Below are 25,931 nucleotides of genomic sequence, written 5' to 3' on the forward strand. Positions count from 1 at the left end.
AGAGAGAGGGGCGAGAGAGAGAGAGAGAGAGAGGGGGGCGAGAGAGAGAGGGGGGCGAGAGAGAGAGAGGAGGGGGGGGCGAGAGAGAGAGGGGGGGCGAGAGAGAGAGGGGGGGCGAGAGAGAGAGGGGGGGCGAGAGAGAGAGGGGGGGCGAGAGAGAGAGAGAGAGGGGGGCGAGAGAGAGAGAGAGGGGGGGCCGAGAGAGAGAGAGAGGGGGGGGCGAGAGAGAGAGAGAGAGAGGGGGCGAGAGAGAGAGAGAGAGGGGCGAGAGAGAGAGAGAGAGAGGGGGCGAGAGAGAGAGAGAGAGAGGGGGCGAGAGAGAGAGCGAGAGAGAGAGAGAGAGGGGGGGGCGAGAGAGAGAGAGAGGGGGGCGAGAGAGAGAGAGAGGGGGGGCGAGAGAGAGAGAGAGGGGGACGAGAGAGAGAGAGAGGGAGGGGGCGAGAGAGAGAGAGAGAGGGGGGAGACACGAGAGAGAGAGAGAGAGAGAGAGAGAGAGAGAGAGAGAGAGAGAGAGGGGGGGGGAGACACGAGAGAGAGAGAGAGAGAGAGAGGGGGGGCACGAGAGAGAGAGAGAGAGAGAGAGAGGGGGGGGGACACGAGAGAGAGAGAGAGAGAGAGAGAGAGAGAGAGAGGGGGGGACACGAGAGAGAGAGAGAGAGAGAGAGAGAGAGAGAGAGAGAGAGAGAGAGAGAGGGGGGGAAGAAGAAGAAAGAAGAAAGAAGAAAGAAGAAAGAAGAAAGAAGAAAGAAGAAAGAAGAAGAAGAAAGAAAGAAAGAAGAAAGAAGGAAGAAGGAAGAAGGAAGAAGGAAGAAGGAAGAAGGAAGAAGGAAGAAGGAAGGAAGAAGGAAGAAGGAAGAAGAAGACCCCGCCTCTCTCCTCACCCCCTACTCTCTCCCTCCCAACTGCCACTCCTCTCTCTCCATGTCCCCTATATCTCCCCTCTCCTCATCCCACCCTGGAATCAAGTCTATCACAAAAATCCATTTTTCCATCTAATTAAGCTCGCCTGAGCTCCCCATCTGTAATGCACATTGTTTTATCATCTGTTCTGTCAGGGGTTTTAAAGTTCTTTCTCCATAATGTCTTTGGTGCTAAATCTGCAAAAAATTTTATATTTATTTCTTCATATTTAATACTTGTTCTTCCCTTTATTTTCTTCCATATCTCTTCTTTATCGCTCAGCCTATGAAATTGAACGATTAAATCCCTCGGTCTTTCTCCGCCATTTCTTTGCTGGACATTTCCTACTCTAAATGCCCCGTCCAGTTTATATATTTCTGACATAGGTCTGTCCATTATGGAATTTAGGATTTTACTCATTAACCCTTTCAAGTCCTACCCCTGTGAACTCTGGGATTCCTCGTAACCTGAGATTTTTCCTTCTATCCCTATTTTCTTGAGCCTCAATTTTATAAAGCAGTTTTTTTTCATCTTTTTTGATTTCCAATGTCCGTTTCTTAAGATCTAAGATATCCTGGGCATGATTTTTAAGTTTCCCCTCTCTTTCTTCCACTCTGCATAGTAATTGCCCAAGATCATTCCTTATTGCTGTTATTTCATCCTTTGAGTTTTCCAAGCTTTTAAACATTTCTCCCATTTCTTTCTTATTCAGCACTTGTAGTTCCCTTTCCAGTTCTTTCTCTTCCATGTTTCCTGACATATGTTGACTACTACTGTTAATTCCTAGGGATAGTCTAGGACTTTTTTCCAAGCTAACATCCCATTCGCTCTTCACTTGTTCCCAGGGGTCTTTCTGGGGTCATGTTTCCCTGGGACGTATACTTTTTAATTGAGCAAGTCTGGGCTCCCTTGGCCCCGCTTCCTTTTACACTTTTATTCTTCATATATTCTGGTCCCTTTTCAAAACACTGTTGAAGATCTCTGCTATTCAACTGGGGACCCAGGTTTTTCCTACTTCTTTAGATGTCCACTTGAATTTTAATTTACATTTCTAGGGTCCTTTAGTTTAATCTTCCTCTTTGCTGTTTTGATCTTCCTAGAAGCCCCCCTTGGAACCTCCCTTCTCCACTTCACACGCTGCTCCTTAATATTAAGCCCAACATTATACTGTTTTTCAGAGCCGCTCTCACTTACCCTCCTCTCTCCATTTTTTTTCCTGTCAGACTCTCCGGCTGCTGTCATCCATCTCTCCAGATCTTTTCCTCTTCCTCGGGGGGGGGGGGGGGGGGGGTTCCTCTGTATATCTCAGTCCTTTTACTAGGGCTTCAGGCAGAGCAACAATTTATCCTTTGTTCAGGGGTATCCAAGACACAGACCACAGAGCAGGGAGAAACCGGAGAACAGACCGCATACCTCTATCCTCCGGACGCTGGCCGGCTTCTCCTCTTCCCAGTACTCCCCTTGCGGTTACCACGTGGTCCCACCTTGTCTCCCCGGCAACCCAGCTCTTCCTCTGGAATCTCCTCCACCCGACCCGAGGAGAGGCGCCAGTCGGATCCACTCGCACTTCACAGGGGCACCACCTCACCAACTAATCCCCGGTCATCTCCTTCCCACGTGAGTCCCGGGGAAATAGACACTCAACATCATAGAGGGTATGGGAGGTCAGGATCCGAGGTCTCTGAGAGCAGCTACATCGCGCTCTCCGACGCCGCCATGCACAGGCCCCTCCTCTCAGGTCAATTTTGATTTAATACCGTCAGGAATTCTTGAAGTTGATCCTCCGTTCCATTTCGTAACATTACAATATGGTCAATGTACCTCAACCATTTAATAACATGGCTGAGGTTCATTAGAGAATCTGAGACCATCTCCAATTCCCATAGTCCTAGGTGAAGGCATGCATATGCCAGAGCCCAAGGGGCTCCCGTTAAAGTACCACATATCTCCTGATATTGGACTCCTAGGAACTGGAAACAGCTGTTAAAAAGAGCATAAATTCCAAAAGATACAAAATAAAGTTATTTTGAGGTACCATTTCTGAAAAGTGTAATAAAAAAAAAAAAAAATAATAATTATTATATATATATATATATATATATATATATATATATATATATATATATATATATATATACACATACATACAGTGGGGATCGAAAGTTTGGGCACCCCAGCTAAAAATTTGTATTAATGTGCATAAAGAAGCCAAGGAAAGATGGAAAAATCTCCAAAAGGCATCAAATTACAGATTAGGCATTCTAATATGTCAACAAAAGTTAGATTTTATTTCCATCATTTACACTTTCAAAATAACAGAAAACAAAAAAATGGCGTCTGCAAAAGTTTGGGCACCCTGCAGAATTTATAGCATGCACTGCCCCCTTTGCCAAGCTGAGACCTGCCAGTGTCATGGATTGTTCTCAATCATCGTCTGGGAAGACCAGGTGATGTCAATCTCAAAGGTTTTAAATGCTCAGACTCATCTGACCTTGCCCCAACAATCAGCACCATGGGTTCTTCTAAGCAGTCTAGAAAACTGAAACTGAAAATAGTTGACGCTCACAAAGCTGGAGAAGGCTATAAGAAGATAGCAAAGCGTTTTCAGATGTCAATATCCTCTGTTCGGAATGTAATTAAGAAATGGCAGTCATCAGGAACAGTGGAAGTTAAAGCAAGATCTGGAAGACCAAGAAAAATATCAGACAGAACAGCTTGCAGGATTGTGAGAAAAACAATTCAAAACCCACGTTTGACTGCACGATCCCTCCAGAAAGATCTGGCAGACACTGGAGTTGTGGTACACTATTCCACTATAAAGAGATACTTGTACAAATATGGTCTTCATGGAAGAGTCATCAGAAGAAAACCTCTTCTACGTCCTCACCACAAAAATCATCGTTTGAACTTTGCAAATGAACATATAGACAAGCCTGATGCATTTTGGAAACAAGTTCTGTGGACCGGTGAGGTTAAAATTGAACTTTTTGGCCAGATTGAGCAAAGGTACGTTTGGAGAAGAAGGGGCACAGAATTTAATGAAAAGAACCTCTGTCCAACTGTTAAGCATGGGGTTGGATCAATCATGCTTTGGGGTTGTGTTGCAGCCAGTGGCACAGGGAACATCTCACGAGTAGAAGGAAAAATGGATTCAATAAAATTTCAGCAAATTTTGGATGGTAACTTGATGCCATCTGTGAAAAAGCTGAAGTTAAAGAGAGGATGGCTTCTACAAATGGATAATGATCCTAAACACACCTCGAAATCCACGGGGGATTACATCAAGAGGCGTAAACTGAAGGTTTTGCCATGGCCTTCACAATCTGCTGACCTCAACATAATTGAAAATCTATGGATAGACCTTAAAAGAGCAGTGCGTGACAGACAGCCCAGAAATCTCAAAGAACTGGAAGACTTTTGTAAGGAAGAATGGGCAAAGATACGTCAAACAAGAATTGAAAGACTCTTGGCTGGCTACAAAAAGCGTTTACAAGCTGTGATACTTGCCAAAGGGGGCAGTACAAGATATTAACTCTGCAGGGTGCCCAAACTTTTTGCAGACGCCATTTTTTTGTTGACCCTGCAGCTTTGCGAGCGTCAACTATTTTCAGTTTTCTAGACAACTGCTTAGAAGAACCCATGGTGCTGATTGTTGGGGCAAGGTCAGATGAGTCTGGGCATTTAAAACCTTTGAGATTGACATAACCTGGTCTTCCCAGACGATGATTGAGAACAATCCATGACACTGGGGTGCCCAAACTTTTGCAGACGCCATTTTTTTGTTTTCTGTTATTCTGAAAGTGTAAATGATGGAAATAAAATCTAACTTTTGTTGACATATTATAAGAATGTCTAATCGGTAATTTGATGCCTTTTGGAGATTTTTCCATCTTTCCTTGGCTTCTTTATGCACATTAATACAAATTTTTAGCTGGGGCACCCAAACTTTCGATCCCCACTGTAGGTATTAGAATCACTTCGTTGTTTTTTAATTTATGGCTTATAGTCCACATTATTCATTAGCATTATGTTGCCCTGTTTATAACTTCTCTTGATTGTTATAGTCGGAGCATTTTTCAATTCATGTAAAGCAATTCTGACTTCGTCAAATTGTCAGCACGATTGCTTCTCCAACCGACTTAATAGCTCGGCATGTACTAAATGAAGAAAAAGGCTCACCCATTTATTCTCACTTATACTGGGCATTCTTTTAGACTTAGTCTTTATTCTAGTTCTTTTCCATTTCAACAACAATAACTCACAATCGTTTTCTTTGTTCATTCCCCCTTCCCCGAGGAGACTAATCAGGTCATTAAATGCTTGTTTCTCAATTTCATTAGTTGAGCTTTGATTTTGAAAAGATTTATCTTGGTTAAAGGAGACCCCAAGTAATATTTTACATAAGAATAGGTAATTCTACTCGATGGTGAATATGAAATTCCTTTCTGCAATAGTTTATAATGTCTCTATTTTAGTTGAAATTCAGATAAATTTGCTAACTTCTAAGTCACTTAAACGAAAGAGGTTTCGTTATGGATATCAGCCATTTTTTTCTGACTTCTTGTTGTACCAGTGTTCTTGGCTTTGGGGATATTTTGAGGTATATTTTATTTTTGTTGTACATTTTCCATATTGTTCCCATCTTAGAGTTGTTTGTGCTTCTGGATCTTCCCCTCCTAAAAAACTGACTGACTTGTCTTTTTAATGGTTTCATCTTCCTCACTTTATGAGGATCGTACACCACTTATCGTATCTTTTGCGACTAGATCTACATCTGCCCCTTGTCGCCATTAAATCAAAAATCTCTCCCTTACTCCAATCTAGATCCCTTCTAAATTTTTGTTGTTTAGTCTAAGATTTCTTTGAGCTTTCTCAATCTCTTTTTTGTAATTCATTGTTTGTTGAAGTCTGGATCATTCTTATAGGGGGTCAACAGATTTAGTGCAGTTTTCGATTTGTTCAGATAGTTGTACTTTTTCTTCCTCTACTACGAGGTGCATAACCTCAATTCCATGTTGTATACGTTTAGCTTTCCATTTTTCCAAGGATCTTGGAGTATGGAGATGTTCAGCAGGTATAACTGTCGCTCAGGCCCCTTGGGTGGATTCCATTTTTAATATATGAATCCTAAGATGTAATATCCAATTTCCTTTTTAAATACTTTAGTTAGTTTTCTATGATTTTTAAATTTAGTCTTAATTTCCTCTTTATTCTCGAGTTGGATTTGGTTCCCTTGTAAAAGCAGAACATATCTCAGCATTAAGATCATTATCTGGTAATGAAAAAATTCCACAAATGTGGTTAATGTTCTCTTAAAGTGGTGGAAAGGGTAATAAATTACCCCAAAAGGAATTAATAAACCAAACAGAAAAAAGGGGCAACATAAAAAGGCTAGTAAATCGCTCTGTCTCATCAAATCAAATGTTGATGTGGGTTGTAACCAAAGCTAATAATCAAAAAACAGCTGTGGAGAACAGACTGTAGTCAATAATACTCACTCAGAGTAGTTTTTGGAAACTAAAAAAAAAAAAAAACAAAAACAAAAAAAACACTTGTTTATATATCTAAAAAAAAAGATAGCGGTGAGAACAAAACCTTGCAAGGGAGGTTGCATGCCAGTGGTCAGTGATCCAGATCAGAATGGATAAGTAGCCGAATACGTTTAGATGCACATCATTGAATGAAAGATCATACATAGTAATGAGACTTAGAGTGGTCATATAACACAATAAGATCGTAACCAGCATGTAAAGATGAGTAATGTTATGACTGCTATGACTATAAGGAAATCTCTGGTCTTTGATCTGTGTGTGTCTTAAGGAAAATCACAAGGACATTCAGAAAAGAGACCGCACCAAAATACTTTGTTACATGTGGATAGCCACCACCCTGAATCTCAAACAATGTATACCAGTTGGTCAATTTCTCCATATTCATATAGAACACTAAAGGAAAGCTAAACATAGAGCCCTAAGGACAGAAAAACATGATTATATAAGAAGTGTAAGGAAAGCACAAAAGGAACAAAAATGGGACTCACTAGATTTATCACTACATATATACAAAGGTGCAGAGCAAATATATGAACTAAAATAATTATGATTTAGATACTGGATATTAGTTCACATAAAGTTCAAAAGGAAATTGCAGTGTCCAACAATGTGTAAATCAATGGTGATTAGCGATGTGAAGTGACATGACAATTCTCCACCACTAAGTATTATTACTATTCTGCACTCACCAGAAGCAAAAAATAAATAAACAGGCTCTGTATGGAAATTCCTCCAAGCGATGGGTCTTATCCACTGCAGGAAATGGAAAGATACCTTAATGACCTTCACTGTGAAATGGGCATTCCTGGAAATGGACCGCCAATACATCGATCAGCAAATCAATCCAAATGTGGCACATCCTGAAAAGGAGTTCACAAACGAGAGCCCAAAGACAGCAGCATATTTAATTACATAGTTAGTCTGGCTGAAAAAAGACAAAAAAAAAAAAAGTTATCCTATACCCACAGTTGATCCAGAGGAAAGCAAGAAGAAAAAAAAAAAAAAAAAAAAAAAAAAAAAAAAAAAAACGCAAAGCATGATCCAATTTCTCCCGCAGGGAAAAAAATTCCTTCCTGATCCCCGGAGAGGCAAATCGGATATTCCCTGGATCAACTTTACCTATAAATGTTAATATCCAGTTATATTCTGTGTATCCAAGAAAGAATCCAGGCCTTTAAAGCAATCCACTGAGCTGGCCAGAACCAACTCGAGGGAGTCTATTCCACATTCAGTGTTTGGAGATTAAAAATGTATTTTCCTCCAGACGTAAAGAGTGCTCCCTTGTCCTCTGATGACTTTAGGGTGAATAGCTCTACACAGAGTTCACTATATGAACCACTAATTTATTTATACTTGGTGATCATATCCCCCCCTTAATCTCCTCTTCTCAAGAGAGAATAAATTCAGTTCCTCTAATCTTTCCTCATAGCTGAGCTCTTACGCGCCTCTTATCAGTTTGGTTGCCCCTCTGTACAATCTCCAGTTCCCCAATGATCTTTTTGTGAATTGGTGCCCAAAACGGAACTGCATATTCCAGATGGATAACTAATGATTTGTAAAGGGGTAATATGATCTCTCTCTGGAGTCTATGTCTCATAATACAAGAGAGGATTTTGCTCGCTTTAGAAACCGCAGCTTGGAATTGCATGCCATTATTACGCTTGTGATCTACCAGAACTCCCAGATCCTTCTCCACCATTGATTCCCCCAGTTGTACTCCTAGTATGCATATTCTTACATTTATCAACATTAAACCTCATTTGCCACATAGTTGCCCAATTAAACAGAGCATTGAGGTCGGCTAGAAAATTGAAGACATCCTGTAAGGACGTTATTCCACTGCACAGCTTGGTATCATCTGCAAAGACTGAAATGGGATTGTTAATCCCAGACCCTATATAGTTTATAAAGTATATTAAAAAAGTAAGGGTCCCAACATTGAACCATCGGGTACACCACTGACAGCCCTAGACCATGCAGAGTATGAATCATTAACCACTACTGTTGGAATACGATCTTTTATCCCATTTTCTATCCATTTACATACGGCTTTTTCCAAGCCTGTAGACTTTACCTTACACATTAGCCGTGTGTGGGGGAACTGTTTCAAATGCTTTCGCAAAATCCAAGTATACCATGTCTACAGCCACCCCTCTGTCGAAGGTTTTGCTCACCTCCTCATAAAAAGCATATAGTGTCGTAATTTTTATTAAAATATTGCAGCCACGTGGAGAATAAAACAACCACTCACAAAGATGGCCGCTGGACCATCGCATTGACTCAGCGGCGTCACGTCAGCACGTAGGCTCCTCCCTGACAAGTTTTGTGCCCACTCGTTCTTAAAAAAAGGGACCCACCTCATACTGACGCCATCACAGTGCATGAATTAAATAGCCCTCAGGCGTGCAAATAAGCCAGCACCATTTTCGCGAAGATCAGACATCGCATCCTTGTTCCAGATAAAGATAAAAATGACCGTTGAAAATATTAACAAGAAAACCATGTATATCAATACTACCATACTTGAATTATCAGGCTTTGATTGGATACTATATATTTATATTGCTATACTTGGATTATCAAGCTTTAAATTCTAGCCAGAGTCCTTAAAACTGATATAAAAATAATTAGATGTGCAATAATAATCGTAATTTAGAGGACATCGATGCAATGATCAAAAATCCCATTGCAAAACCCTGTAGACAGATCTAGAACTAAAATTTATATCTGACAAAGTTGTGATGAGATAAAGATATTACAGAGATTATGTAAAAACATATGAATATATGAAAAATATAAAAAAAAAATTTTTTATGGCTAACAAAAAAAAAGGAAAAAAAATAAATAAAAAAAATTAGTGAATGAGCCATAGAGATACAATAGCTTATATATCCACTGGATACATGCATCATATTGAATAATGTAACTTTAGGTCTACCCCGATACCAAAATTCGCAGAACTCTATAAATACCTATATATAAAAACAATCCAAAACCAGTGAGGAGGCACACTCAAAAAAGGCCTCCCTGGTTGGATTAAAAGCATGCATGTCAACTATTAATCAATAAAAAACAGTTGACATCTATGTCAATATTATGCCCTAAGGGAACTAAAGTACGCATTTCGTAAATTCATATGGTCTCAAGCATAGATTCTGCCCCACATTTACAATTCTAGACGATTAGCGATACCTACGGGATGACTGGTGGTGAGGGGCGTGAAAACCGAGGGAGCGCGAATCATATATATATATATATATATATATATATATATATATATATATAATTTTGTGCACCCATGTTGTCCTGTAGCAGTATTTCTGCTACAGGGTGGTCAGGAAGCGGTTTGTGTTACGTCGCTGCGTTACTTTAACTGACAATTGCGTGGTCATGCAACACTGCACCCAAATTAAATTTACATCCTTTTTTTTCCCACAAGCGCTCTTTCATTTGATTGGTATTTGATCACCTGTGCGTTTATTTTTTGCGTTATAAAAAGAAAAAAAAAAAAAGAAAAGAAAAAGGCTGACAATTTTGAGAAAAACACAATATTTTGGACTTTTTGCTATAAAACATGTCCAGTAAAAAAAAAAAAAAATTAAAAATAAAATTGTCATAAATTTCGGCCAAAATGTATTCTGTGACGTCTTTACTAAAAAAAAAAAAATCCCAATACGTGTAAATTAATTGGTTTACGTGAAAGTTATAGCGTTTACAAATGGCAGTATAGATAATGGATTTTTACATTTTTTTTTTATACTAATAATGGCGACGATCAGCGACTTATGGCAGCAATCAGCAACTTATGGCGGGTCTGCGGTGGACATTCTGGCACTGGGGAGGAAGAGGTTAACGTTTTTAGGTAATGAAAGGGTTAACTGTGAGAGGGGTGTGTTTTACTAGGGGGCAGGGGTGTGTGCTTCACAGGAACATGCTGATCCCCAGAGGTAAACTCTTCTCTCAGGATCAGCGTGCTCGGAACTGACGGAGCAGAGCTGCAGTGTAAACACTGCAGCTGTGCTCCCTGTCATTGATTGCCGGGACCTGGTGATTGACACCCGTGGCCGCGATCAACGGCACAGGTAGGGTGATCACGCGTGCCCCCTACCGGTTTTGCAGAATGACGTTTAAAAACGTAATTCTGCGCAGCGGTGCCGCCCTGCTGCAGTAAAAACACTGTGGCTGGACGGCAACCAGTTAATGACGGTTTGTCTGTCCTCCCTTGCAACTACTGTCTTTTTATAGATCTATAATAAAGTTTTGTAAACAATTTCCTAAAAAAAATATAAGAAAAAAGCTACTCTGCATGGGTATTGTTGATTACCGACTGTATATAGTCTGTTCTCCACAAATGTTAGTTTTTTTGAGTAAGGAGGTGTCACATCACCTCCTCACCACCCATCAATCACCTCTTAAAAGAAAGTCAAAACAGATTGCTTCTCAGAAGAGCATCACGTTTAGATGTATGTCTAAACTTAGCCTTTCTCTGTTTCAAAAGAGACATTGTGGGTCTGTTTAGATCCCTTATATTTCACAAAAACTCCCCACCACCACAAGGCTGTTAAAAGTGGAATAAACTGTAAAATATTTAAAAAAAAAAAAAAAAAACACTTAAAAAAAAAAGGGCTCGTTGACATGAGTACATTGGCCAAGTAAATGAGTGGCTTGTTCATGCGGCTTGAGCTGCCAGTTACTCTATGGGCTCATTCAGAAAAGCACTGAGTCTCGTCCTCTGGGTTGAGCCAATTTTGATGCAGTGTCTGCGTTCAAATCCATGCACCTGCTCCTGCCCACATGCCAAATTCTGGCATGCAACTGTCTGTGCAGCCACTGCGTCTATTTAAACTTCTATGGGCTGTCTACATGCAGCAAAATGAGCCCAATGGGGACACAGCAGAAGTACACAGTTGCAGGTCAAATATGACAGATCTGGGGAAGCAGCCCCAAATGCACACAGTGTTCAGGGCCATACACCTGCAGCCACACACCAGGGAGAAAGGGCCCTATCAGATAGAAATGATGGGACCCCGTATATGACAACAACCCTGACCTTAGACCTGGCATGCTAAACTGTATATTGCATTTATTCAAAAATCTGCAATAATGCCAAGACACCATTCTCACCCCCTTAAATGATTACGCTAAAAACTAGGGCTGCAACTAATCAATTACTTGGTTGATTGTGGTTTCAGGATTGTAATTGAACATTATGTATGTCAGATTCCCTTGTCATAGGCAGGTAGCTTGCGCCTGCTGTCACTTAAGCTTGCCATACACTAATGAAATTTTTCCTTCAAAAAATTTTTGTTTTAAGACTAGTGGAGTCAAATCTATGTTAGTTTTCCAGGAAAATTCAAAAAAGGAGAATAGAACATTTCTTGATAAAACAAATGTTTTGGACATTGTGCGGTCATGCAATGCTGCACCCACACAAAATTTATGTCCTTTTTTTCACACAAATAGAGCTTTCTTTCGGTGGTATTTGATAACCTGTGTGCTTTTTATTTTTCACGCTATAAACAAAAAAAACACCGAAAATTTTGAAGAAAAACAATAGATTTTTTACCTTCAGCTATAAAAAAAAAAAAAAATATAGTAAACTCAAAGTTAGTTATAAATTTAGACCAAAATGTATTCAGCTACATAATTTTTGTAAAAAAAAAAAAATCCCAATAAGTGTATATCGATTGCTTTGTGTGAAAGTTATAGCGTCTACAAACTATGGTATAGATAGATAATGGAATTTACACAGCTTTTACTTTCTGACTGCTCATCACAATTCTTCAGGTGCTAAAATACCAGGATAGTACAAACACCCTCAAATGACCCCTTTTTGGAAAGTAGACACCCTAAGCTATCTGCTGAGAGGCATATTGAGTCCATGTAAGATTTATTTTCTTTACACAAGTTTCTGGAAAATGACAAACTTTTTTTCTTTTTTTTTTTATCTTTACACAAAAGTTGTCATTTAAATAATTTATTTCTCGCACAAGCCATGGGTATATGTGGAATTACACCCCAAAATACATTCGGCTACTTCTACTGAGTATGGGGACACTACGTTAGACTTTCTAGGAGCCTAGCCACATACAGGAGCCTGAAATCCAATGACCACTTTGAAAGCCTGAAGGTGCGTAACTTCCTCGTTTCCCCTTAACACCTATCACAGTTTCGAAGGCCCTAACATGCCAGGATAGCACCAACACCCCCCCCCCAAATGACCCCTTTCTGGAAAGTAGACACCCCAAGGAATTTTAAAAAGAGGCATGCTGAGCAGGGGCGGACTGACAACTCATGGGGCCCCCGGGCAATAGGGGATCATTGGGCCCCTGTGTCCTTGCCCACACTTAAACCACACCAAAAGAAGCATATGAAAAAGGTACCATGGGGCCCCCTACTGACCCTGGGCCCTCGAGCAGTGCCAGAGTTCCCAAAATGGTCAGTTCACCCCTGATGGTGAGTATTTTGCAGATCTCATTTTTTTCTCACAAGGTTTTGAAAAAAATAAAAAAATAAAAAATGTATTTTGTTATTTTCTTCATTTTCCAAAAACTTGTGGCAACAAAGTACTAGTGCCACGCTACCTTTTGGTGAACTGGCGAGTACTAGTGGCCTAGTACATCCCGGTCTTTCACATATCTCTTAGATTGTAAGCTCCCAGAATCAGGCCCTCCTAACAGTTCAATACAAGAATATTGAACTGTATGGTCTCCTGTTATACTGTAAAGCGCTGAGCAAACTGTTGGCGCCATAAATCCTGTATAATAATAATAAGACCAGCACTGCAGTATGACTTGGTGACATGGCGAGTCCCATAAGTGCAGTACAAGCTGGTGCAGTGGCAAGCACAAGTATTGTCCCGCAGCCACCAAGAATTCGCACACAGGCCCGTAGAGCGCCTAGTATCCTTCCAGATGGGCTTGCAAATCCAGATTGACAGCCCACAAATTCTGCAGCACCCGTACTTCCCCCCCATTCACTGCCCAACCCGGAATTCAGGTGGAAATAGCAAATTTAACTACTCCCCTTGATTTTTGGAGCAGTTTTTCACGGAAGATCTGTATGCGTTGATTGTGGATCAAAGCAATTTATATGCACATGTATCGCCGCCAACCCACATTCAAACCTTGCCAGACCAGTCACATGGAAACTCATTAGGTTTTTGAATTTACATTTCTTTTGGGGCCTAACCCTCAACATGGGCATTACTTAAAAAAAAAAAAAAAAAAAAAAAAAAGAATTGCGGTTGTATTGGTCCGCAGACCCGATTCATCATGTGCAGTGTTCTCTGCTGCCATGGCCAGGCATAGATATGAGAGTATAATCTTTTTTAAGCATTTCGACAATACACTCTGTCATCCTTGGGGTGACCCTGAATTTGACCGACTCCCCAAAATTCAACCCCTCGCAAATCACCTTAACCAAAAATTTGCAGATGTCTATACTCCCCAGCAAAACATCTGCGTTGATGAGTCCCTCATTAATTTTTCTGGCCGCCTTGCATTCAAACAATTTCTCCCCTGCAAGCGTGCCAGATATGCGGTCAAGATGTAGAAGACCTGTGAGAGAGCAAAAGGCTATACCTATAAGTTTCAGATTTATGAGGGAAAAGATAGTCACGAGGAGCCCCCCGGATGCCCAGACTACATGGGGAGTAGTGGCAAGATAGTTTGGGACTTGGTGTCATCATTTTTCCATATGGGGTACCACTTCTACATGGACAATTTTTATTCAAGCGTGCCACTATTTAGATATTTGTTCAATCTTGGAACTGGCGCATGTTGTAAAGTGTGACCTAATGTGTGGCAACTATTAGAAGTGGGTGGATGCAGGGCGGTATATTCTGATGGTGGGCATACCACATACTTTTTCTGGCAGAGATTTCACAGGCTGCATACAAAAAAAAAAACAAAACAAAAAAAAAACACATAGCATATACACCCAACAACGATCAGCGATGCACTGGTACATCACTGGACTTTGAATGGTTATACCAGGATGATGCCTACAGCTGCAGGCATCATCCTGGTATCGTTTTTTTTCAGCCGGCGATCGGCTTTCATGTAAAAGCAATCCTAGTGGCCAATTTAGCTGCAGGATTGCTTTTAAAAGCAGCGGGAGATTATGCCCCCGCTGCCTTCCATGGCCTTCTTGGGCAGTACCGCGCCATTGGGGGAACCTGAGGATGCAGCCAGTGTTTCTGCCAGCTGACCATAGAGCTGACTGGAGACCAGAGTGGTGCCAATCAGCTCTATAGTCTAAGAGATCGGAAGATACGAGCATTTCATCACTTCAGTTTTGGAGGATATAAACAGCGGCATTTGTAAATTAGGAAAGCATCTGAGCACACCGATTTTGGTTTGATTAGATAATGTAAGGGCAGAGGAGATGTCTAGAGCCTGATAGACCCGAGATTTCTCAAAAAAGAATATAGGACAATGCCCATTGGAGTTATAGGGGATATTTGCATTCCCTGTGATAGCATTGAAAGTGATCAAAAAAATAAAAAAATAAAAATAACAAAAATTGCCCCTCCCATGCGCGCGCACCTGTGTGCGCAAGCCTTGACCCTGTGCCGGTAAGTAAACAGCGGTTGCACAATGCATGCGAAGTATTGCCGTGAACGTCAGATCAAGGGCAGTAATTCTAACACTAGACCTCCTCTGTAAATCTAAAACGGTAGCATTTATTTCAAAATGTTTTTGAGAATTTTCAATAACAGGGTAATGCTATAATAAAAACGTTCAGTGCAATAAGAATTGTAGTCATATAATACATTATTGAAGCATGTGTACCCCACCATTTGGCTGGGGACATGGAATAAGATAATAGTAACATAGGTAGATATGAATATATACTGAACTTTGGTGAGGTGTAGAAAATGGTAGAGGGGTATAAACATGGGGAAAACAGGAAGAGGGAAGGGAAAGGAGAGGAGGAGGAAGTTATAGTGGGATGAGGGGAGGGGTACCAGTCTAAAATGGATGGGTAATTCAATTGGTTGTACAAAATCAGGCTTGTACTGAGCAATTGGGATGTTTTAACCAGTTAGTCCATTGGGAATTAAATTTGTGTTGGGTTGAGTTGAGGGCCGATCATTTTTCCATTTCGCATTGGAAATTAAGATCCGTAATTAGTGATTTGAGAGAAGGGGCAGTAGTGGTGTTCCATAATCTGGTTATAGTGATTTTTGCTGCAAAAAGTATATGGACAATTATGGTGCGAGAGGTATAGGGGAATTTTTCAATCCCAATATGTAAAAGCGCAAGTAGAGGATTTGGGTTGATCACTGTTTGGGTTATAATGACCATAATAATATATGTAGTGTTGAACCTATGTCTCCGCATTGTCGCCAACAAGAGGCGAAGTGTTTTGTGTAATACATGGCAAGTTTGACTGGGGTTAGATACCATTGGTGGAGAATTTTTAAGTATGCTTCCCAGTGTGAACTGCAGCGGGATGATTTGTAAGTGATAGCAAATGCGGTGCTCCATGCGTGTGGTGTAATTGTTTGAGAGGGTTTTCCCAGTTAGATAAGGAAGTAGATTTTAAAGCGAATTGAATGTTCGTTATGTAATTGTAGAAAGTGGAGATACCTTTACCTGGGTATTGTGGCTTTGTAAAGAAAAGGTAGGCAGCATTAGGGATTTTTGTGGTGTGAGGAATACTTTTTGTTTGCATACAGTGGGCAATCCTTAAGTAGGTGAAGTATTCCGTGGATGGCAAATTGAACGTGGATTGGAGAATTTGAAATGGTTGCAGGGCGTGGTCTTTATAGAGGTCTGTTATTTTGTGTATGTTTTGTTTTTCCCACTGGGTTAGGTCCAGTGAGGGTGTGATGGTGTGTAATATTTTGATTGGGGTGCAAATTTGTTTAGAGTCTGTGTATTCTATGGTCAGAAGATCGCGCCAGGCTTGAAGGGCGGCTAGGATACATATGGGTGGTTTAATTGGTAATTGGTTTGTAGCATTGTCGGAATTAGGAGTAAATTTTGGAGTTTAACTGAATGGAAGGGTAAGGTTTCCATTGTAGACCAAATTTTTTCTCTAGTTGGGTTCCACCAAAAATATATTTGGTCCAGAAGAATAGCGTTATAGTAGGATTTTAAATGTGGAAGGCCCGCGCCTCCTTTGGAAGATGGGCGTATTAAGAGATTGGTAGTGCATCTAGGTTTTTTAGAGTTCCATAAAAATCTGGAGAGAACCAATTGCAATTTGGAAAGGAAGGTGTTAGGAACTGGTATGGGGAGTGTGCGAAAAATGTACAGGATTTTTGGTAGGATGTACATTTTCAAGGTCGCAACGCGGCCTAGTTTGGAGAGTTCTGAGGTACGTAGGGTAGCAATTTCTTGGGGTATGGTTTCAAGTAATGTTTTGTGGTTTGATGAGAATAGTTGATCCGTTGTTGAAGTTTAATTCCTAAATAGGGAATGCTATTTTTTTCCCCAAGAGAAGGGGAATTGCTTAGCAAGTGATATTTGACAATGGTGTGGTGTGTGGAGGTTTAAAATTGAAGATTTTGGTTCATTGAGCTTATAATAGGAAACCATTGAGTATTGTCGAAGTTGGGTTCGTATTGTTTTGAGGGATTTGGTTGGGTTGGTAATCATCAATATGAGGTAGTCAGCAAATAGGCTAATTTTATGTTCAGTGTCAAGGTATTTGATGCCAGTAAATGCCGGGTTATCTCTCAGATTAGAAGCTAGGGGTTCAATGAGCAGCGCAAATATGATGGGGGACAGTGGGAATCCTGGTCTAGTACCATTGGTGATATCAAAGGGTTCTGATAATATTCCGTCTGTTAGTACTCTGGCTGAAGGGAGGGAAAATAGTGCTAGGATGGCTGTTAACATCCATCCCGTAATTCCAAATTTCTGTAATGTCAATCGCATAAATAGCCAGTGTATTCTATCAAATGCTTTTTCTGCATCTAAGGATAGAAGTATTGAGGGCTGTTTGGTATGTTCTAAATGGTGGAGAAGAGATAGAAGTCTCCTGGTGGCATCGGGTGCTTGACAGCCTGGTATGAATCCCACTTGGTCTGGGTGTATTAAGGTAGGCAGATAAGGGAGTAATCTGTGAGCTATAATTTTTGCATAAAGCTTTATGTCTGTGTTAAGTAGGGAGATTGGTCTATAATGCTGGACGAGTTGGGGGTCTTTACCAGATTTTGGGATTGTTATTGATTGTAGCATGTCTTTGGGGAATATGCCAGTGGTGGCAGCATAGTTAAAGAGTTTGGATAGGTATGGTGATAGGTTTGGGGCGAAGTATTTGTAAAATTCATTCGTATAACCGTCGTTTCCTGGAGATTTGTTAAGAGGGAGTGTTTTGGTGATGTTTTCTATTTCGGTGATAGATATCGGAGTAGATATAGCATCAAGTTGGGATGAGGAGAGTTGGGGGAGTTTGGTTGTGTGAAGAAATTGTTGTATGGATGTAAGTGTTGGTTGGATGGTGTCAGGATCGTTTTTAAGATTATATAGCTGTTGGTAATAAGTCGCAAAGGCGTTAGCTATTTCTCGTGGATTTGTAGTTAAATTATGTGTGGTTGGGTGATGAACTGAGGATATTTTGGCTTTTAGGCATCGCTGTTTAACCATTTTGGTTAATAAGGCGTTAGCTTTGTTGCTCATGGAGTAGAATTTAGCTTTCGTTTTTTGAAGATTGAGATCGTATTTATAAAGAGGGAGGGTTCCGAGTTTGTTTCTATCCGTGGCGAGGGCAGTAGAGTTTGAGGGGTCTGGGGATGTTTTGTTTAATGCTTCTTTTGTTTTAATTGACATGAGAAGTTCATCTATTTGTTGGTTTCTTTGTTTAGCGACACGGGCGTTTAGTTGGATAAGAATACCTCTCATGTATGCCTTGTAGGCAGACCATAATATAGGTATAGAAATATCAGGTGATTCATTCACTTCAAAAAACAGGTTATGAGCGTTTAGTATATGTTTTCTGTGCTCTGGATTCTTCAGTAAGGTTGAGTTCAATCTCCATATTCAAGGGATCGAAGAATGTTGATTGTGGTCCAGAGTGATGGAAATTGGGGCGTGGTCCAACCATGTTATTATGCCGATCTTGGAGGAGGTGATGTGCTGTAAAGTCCACTTGTCTGTGATAAAGTCAATTCTGGAATAGGAGAGGTGTGCCGGAGAATAATAGGTGTAGTCTTTTTCTGTACAGTGTTGGCATCGCCATATGTCGTAGAGATCGTTGTTGTGTAGAAAACGGTTAAAAGTATGTTTAAAAGGAGCGTTTACTGGAAGAGGAGTCCAGGAGTGAGTTGTTTATGATGTTGAAGTCTCCTCCTAGTAGTAGCCTGCCTTGTCTCTGGGTAGTAATAGTTATGATTAGTTTATTGTAGAATTGGAGTTGGTTGGTATTTGGTCCGTAGACATTGACCAGGGTATATGAGATTTCATTGATCTTGCATATTAAGATATGGTAGCGGTCTTGTGGATCTGCTAATTCTGAGATATATTGGAATTGGAGGGAGTCTCTTATGGCGGTGATGACGCCGTTCTTTTTCTTAGAGTTGGTTGCCATAAATATTGATGAGAAGTGGTGTAGGTTAAATTTGGGAATTTTGGAGGAGGTGAAGTGGGATTCTTGGAGGAAAAGAATCGGTTTGTAGAGAGCGAGCTTCTTTTTGTAGTAGAGATCTTTTGTAAGGAGAGTGGAGGCCTCGGACATTCAAAGAGGATATGCTAATCATATTGTTGGGTTTATACAGGTTGCATGGAGTAGGAGGAATAATTTATAAGTTGTGTGACAAGTTAAATACTTCTTTGTCGTGTATGCAAAGGTTCCATAGAGAAGAAGTAGTGATCTTGATATGTTCGCTGGTCTGAATATGTTATTTCCGCTTCTAATAGATGTGTCCGAAGAAAAGGAGGTTGATCTGAGCGACTGGTGGAATGAGGTGGGTAGGGGGTTAAAAAAAAAAACTTGTGAAAAATTCAAGTAACATATGTAGCAGGTATCGCTACTGTGTAACGGGGAAACAGTAACATACATGACTCGAGAAAGGAGTCATGTTGACGAAAAACTTGAGTGTAGAAATGATCAGTTAGGGGCAGTCTGTCAACCTTTAGTGGTTTTGAGATGATACCCAGTGTGTCGGGTAGTAAATGGTGTTAGGGATTTTTTGGTTCAGGACTATTCTGCTTCCATTTGTTGTGGTCGGGTTGAAGCGGTTTGGTGGGGGTCCACGGGTAGGATGTTCCATGTCTTCAGGAATTCTATGCCTGCTTCTGGGTTTTTGACCGTGTAGAGCCTTCCTTGATGCTTAACGATGAGCTTCGTAGGGAAACCCCATTGGTAACCGATACCATGGTTCCGCAGCGCTTTGGTTATGGTAATAAGTTTCTTGCGGTTAAGAAGTGTGGCTTTGGATAGATCCGCAAAGAATTTTATATTCGCCTGAGAAGCCGGAATTGAGGTAGGGTTTTTAGCTGCCGTCATGATTTTTTCCTTCACATGGTAGAAGTGCACACGCGCGCTAGGATATCTCTGGGTATTGCGGCTGGTAAGAACGATGGCTTTGGTATCCTGTGTGCGCAGTCTATGGCAAGTTCCACGTCTGTTAGGGAAGGAATGAGGTGTTTTATGTATTGCTGGATGTAAGGTACTATGTCACCTGTAGTGATAGTTTCCGGTATTCCGCAGAATTTAATATTATTGCACCTGGAGCGGTCTTCTAAGTCTGCCAATTTTAGGTTAATTTGTTCAATGTCAGCTCCGTGGTCTGTGTGGGCATCTATGAGGTCATTGTGTGCCACGAACATTTCCCCCATCTTGTTCTCAATATGGCGAATGCGTCGATCTTGATTTTGTACTGCTGGTGAAATTTGCGATATAGTTGCTGTCAGATCGTCATGTAGTGTTTGTCGCAGGGATAATAGCATACTTTTCATAGAAATTTCAGTAATAGGATGGTCAGTAGCAGGAAAGTTTTCAATTAGAGATGGAGTAGAAATGGCAGTAATTGAAGGAGAAGGTGGTTGTAGGTTAGAATCAGATAGTATGTCCAGTCTGGGTCTGGACTTAGCAGGACTACTTGTTGAAGGAGACAGGGGCGGAGAGGACTCACCCGGGTCTCCTGGGTACAGTGGTGCCTTGAGTCTGGGGTCTAAGTGCTGCGCTGTGTCTCCCTCTGCCTGTGTGAGGAGACTGTCAGCAGAGGAGCCGGCGCCATCTTGGATGCAGGGGCTGAGAGCAGGGAAGAAGCTCATCAACTTCCCTGGCAATCGGTGGCGTTGGGGCATGATCCGGAGGAAGGTAAGAGCCTCTGTATCCCCTTATGTCTCTGGGGAGAGGCTGCGGTGTGTCTGGGTCCAGTGTGTGCCGCGGTTAGGCTGACGGCGGGACAGAGCTCTCACTCACGAGCTGTCATCCCGGAGCCGGCCGTGCATGCGCCCCCTAAAACGGTAGCATTTAAAAGCGTTGCCTATGGCTATTAAAAATGTATGCAGTTTGTCACCATTGCACAGGGCATGCACGGTTTTAAAGCATGTCATGTTTGGTATCTATTTACTCGGCATACCATTAGTTTTTATATCTTACCAAATAATTGGCCAATATATTGTGTTTTTGTGCATTAAAAGTAAACAAAAAAGTATTTTTTTTTTTTAAATTTGCTTTTGAAAAATCACTGTGCGAGTACTAAGTGCCATAAAAAATTGTAGTACCCACCATTTTATTCACCAGGGTGTCGGCTTTAAAAAAAATATATATTTATTTATTATATATATAATATGTTTGGGGGTTTAAGTTCATTTCCTAGGAAAAAATACTGATTTTTTTCGTGTGAACAAAAAGTGTCAGAAAAGGCTTGATCTTCAGGTGGTTAGAAGAGTGAATGATGTGTAGCATAAACTTAATGCTGGGCATAGAATACCCCCACCCCCCAAAATAACCCCTTTTTGGAAAGTAGATACCTCAAAAACTATTTGCTGAGAGGCATGTTGAATCAATAGAAGAATGTATTTTTTTACCACAAGTTTTTGGAAAACAACTTTTTTTTTTTTATTTATTTATTTATTTTTTTACACAAAATTATCACTTAAATGATTTACTGCTCACATATGCCATGGGTATATGTAGAATTACTCCCCAAAATACATTCTGCTACTTCTCCTGAGTATGGGGGTACCACGTGAGACGTTTTGGCAGTCTAGCCAAGTACAGGAACCCAAAATCCAATAAGCACCTTCAGGCTTTTAAAGGGCTTTATTTCCTCATTACACTTCCAGACTACCTATCCCAGTTTCGGAGGCCCTGAAATACCAGGATAGCACCTAACCCCCCCCCCCCCCCCCCCATTTTTGGAAAATTGAGGGGAAAAAAAAAAAAAAAAAAAACAAAACAAACTTTTTTTTTTTGTATTTCAAAACCTTGTGAGAAAAAAAATGAGATCTGCAAAATACTCACCATGCCCCTTTTTAAATTCCTTGGGGTGTCTACGTTCCAGAAAGGGGTCATGGGGGGGGGGGGGGGGTTGGTGCTAACCTGGTATGTCAGGGCCTTCGAAACTGTGATAGGTAGTGAGGAAGTATAAGGAAGTTACGCACCTTGAGGCTTTCAAAGTGGTCATTGGATTTCAGGCTCCCGTATGTGGCTAAGCTCCCAAAAAGTCTCACACACCCAAAACGTGCTATCCCCATACTCGGTAGAAGTAGGAGAATGTATTTTGAGGTGTAATTCCACATATACCTATGGCTTGTGCGAGAAATAAATCATTTAACCTTCCTCTTGTGTTAGTTTCCTGTTACCATCTCTTATGTTAACGAGTCGGTTTTGACCCGTGTCTTAAATCAGCTGTAAAATACACTAAAAACAATTATCATCCAAATTTGTTTCTCATCTCTTGGGTACCTTGTTAGGCTTCCTTATCCATGAAAATACTGGTTTTAATATTTTTGGTGTGGGTCCCTGGACCTTTTTTTTGTCAGTATACCCATCGATTTCAATTAAAAAAAAAACAATGTAAAATGAACCTCAAGCGAATCATATAAAAAGTGAATGGCCAAGAGGGAGGCCAAATTCTTTTCCGCCCAAGACAGGATCTTTAGTGCCAACTCAAGCAGTTCCCTGCTCCTTGTGCCCCCCTGCCTGGAAATGTAAGCCACAGCTGTTTTATTGTCTGACAGGACCTATGGGGTCTGAGAGGATTGAGAGGAGCTGTGTTGCCCCCTTACCAACTGGTGAAAGGAAAGCAGACCTTCCAGTTGGATGGCCTTCAACTCTCTCCAGTTTGAGGGCTTCCTGGCCTCCGCTTTGGACCACAAGCCCTGTGCCGTCTGATCTCCTAAGTGGGTTCCCAATCCCATGCACTTGCATCTGTCATTAGGCATTTAGCCCTCGAAAAAAGGACCATGGCAGACCCCTCCCCAAGTTGGTCGGATCTCGCCACCAACAAAGTGCCTTTACCTTTGACGAGATCTTTATAGGTCTGTCCAGCGGATCTTGGTATGTCCACTTTTGCAGGATGTCCCACTGGCGAGGGCAGGAATGAAACTTGGCCCACTGAACTGACAGGATGGATGCAGTAAGCAGGCCCAGAGTTGACATTGGTACTCGGACCGACAGGTTGCACTGAATCCTATTTAGGGCTGACTGAATATTTTCTACTTTCTGCTCTGGAAGGAATATCCTGTTGAACATAATCGAATGATATATCCCAAGAACCTTACGCTCTTGGCTGGAATCAAGTTGGATTTCTCCAGGTTCAACAGCCATCCTAAGCTCCTCAGATGAGCCCGAGTCACCTGAAGATTTAACAGCACCTGCGCCTTGACTTATGCAAACACGAGTAGGTTGTCCAAATATGGGACAACCAAAGTCCCCTTCAACCTCCGAGGCTCTAGGGATTCTGCCATGACTTTTGTGAACACCCTTGGAGAAGATGACAGGCCAAAGGGTAGTGCCTTCAACTGCAAGTGCCAGATGGACGTTCCCTGATTGACCGCCAGTCGGAGGAATTTTTGAGAAGATTACACTATCAGAATATGCAGGCAAGCATCCCACAGATCGATGATCGCCATAAAGTACCCTGAGGAGAACAGCTTTCTCACTGAAAAAATTGTGTCCATGCGAAAGTGCTTGTACAGAATGGACTTGTTCAGGATTTTTAGATTCAAAATTACAATGGAAATTCCCCGTGGGCTTTTGGACTTAAAAGATGTACGAGTAGAACCCCCAACCCTCTTGTTCCCTTGGCTTCTGAATGATTACTTCCTGCTGCATCAGTTCCTTCAAAAGGGACGTCATTGCTGAGGCCATGGGAGACTGGTAACACAAAATCTGGTCGGTGGGGTCCGGGAGAACTCCAGGCTGTACCCTTGGGCCATGATGTTTGACAAAAGGCACTCGTTTGTTCCCATTGTGAGAAGAAGGTGCTAAGCCTCCCTCCCACTGGAAGAGAAAAGTCATTGGTTCTTGGCCGGTCGCTCTGGGTGTCTTAAATAAATGGGGGGTAAAGGGGGTGCTCTTCAAACTCCAGTTTCTTTTCTGGGTCTGCTCCCCATTTCTTTGGGTATGTGAAAAAGAAAAAAAAATTCCTGAGCAGATGTTTCTTATTTTGACACCGTTTCTTCTTATGCGCCGTTCTATCCAACACAGATTGCAGATCTGGGCTGAAGAGCAGGTCCCCTGAAAAAGGGAAACCTGCATAACTTCATTTTACACATCCCCCGACCAGGTGCTGAGCCAGGTGACTCTCCTGGCAGACTTGACCAATGCCGGGGACCTGGCAGTCATTCTAATAGACACCGCTGATGAATCCGCCATATATTTTACGGCCTTTAGGAGGACTGGGAAAGACTCCAAAAGCTCTCTCCTGGAGGTCCCTGCCTCAACATAATCCCTCAGCTGATCTAACCAGCACTCCAAATTTTTCGCCGCCACTGTGGAGGCCATTGCCACCTTGAGGTTGGTCAGGGAAGAGTCTCACGCTTTTTAAAAGGAGAGAGTCTGCCCTCTTATCAATTGCATCCTTCAGGATGCCAATATCCTCAAAAAGCCAAGTCAGTGAGCCTTGAAACATGCAAAAAGGCCGCATCCAACCTCAGTTTCATGTTTCATACAAGTGACTTGTCTTCCTCGAAGGGGAACCCTCTCTTTAGGAATTTGGAAAAGGGCCCCTTTCTGGATCCTTCCATTCCTTTGTTATTGAGTCTGATAATACTTGGACTGGAAAGACGGTTTAGCCTGTACATTTTGTCATGAACTGACAGCTAGAGACTTTCTTCTCCTGTATTTCCAGCTTCGTATATATTGCTTTTGCCAATTTGTCCACCTCCTCCAACGATAGCTTATATCTGGATGATCTTGCAACCTGCTCCTCACCCTCCGAATCTCAGAGGAAAGAAGGACACTCTTCTGAGTCGCTGATTCCCACCTGGCCTGAGGACTGCACAAGGTACTCTGTTGCAAGCCCGGCTGGAGCGTCGGCAGCTTATCCAACAAAGATCAAACCGACCCCAGAGTCTCCAACAATTCCTTTTTGACAGAAGAAAACATGTCCCTGCATTGCTGCGAAGATTTCTCCTTCACTAAACCCGCCACACACGCTCTACATAGTGGTTTTGGCCATGAATCTCTCAGGTGATTCCTACAAGATGGACACTTTCCTTTAAATCGGCGTGACCCCCTTCACCTCGACAGTGGCCTTGGCTTTCAAATATAGGAAGGGAAAAGGAAAAGGAAAAGAAAAAAAAAAAAAAAAAAAAAACCAAGTTACACTTACGGTAATGTCTTTTCCAGGAGTCTTTCAGGCCAGCACTCTGAGAGACCTCGGCTCCTCCCCATCTGAGGAAACACCTCCACCTACAATAAAAAAGCTCCACTCCCCTCTGACCTCAGTTCTCCAAGCATCCTCCGGTCATCTGGGGAGACACAATGCGAGACAACATAATCATAATAAGCCATCTTCACATAACCAATATCAACAGTGGGTGGGAAACCGGTGCTGGCCTGAAAGACTCCTGGAAAAGACGTTACCGTAAGTGTAACTTGGTTTTTCCCCTACCGTCTTTCAGGCCAGCACTCTGAGAGGATAAGCGAGTACTCACCCTTCGGGCGGGCTAACTGCTTGTAAGACCTTACGACCAAAGTCCTGCTCCTGCACCGAGACCAGGTCCAGTCTGTAATGCTTGGCAAATGTGTCATAGCTGGACCATGTTGCCGCTCTGCAAATCTGCCCTGGGGAAACCCCTGCTAACTCTGCCTGGGTAGCCGCCACAGCTCGGGTGGAATGTGCCTTGATACCCTCCGGGACCTCCAGGCCTTCTGCCTGATATGCTCCTGTAATCGCCAGCGCAGCCAGCTGGCCAGCGTCCTTCTAGACGCCTTCTTGCGTCTTCTAGCCCCCTTAAAAAAAACAAAAAGGGATTCGGTGCTTCTGAACTCCCTAGATTTCTCTAGATACTGGAGAACGCACCTTCTGACATCTAAACAATGATACCTCTCCTGATCTACCCC

The sequence above is a fragment of the Staurois parvus genome, unplaced genomic scaffold (genome assembly GCF_062004578.1).
Source record: "Staurois parvus isolate SC_StPar_1 unplaced genomic scaffold, SC_StPar_1.0 ptg000406l, whole genome shotgun sequence".
Taxonomy (NCBI): Eukaryota; Metazoa; Chordata; class Amphibia; order Anura; family Ranidae; genus Staurois; species Staurois parvus.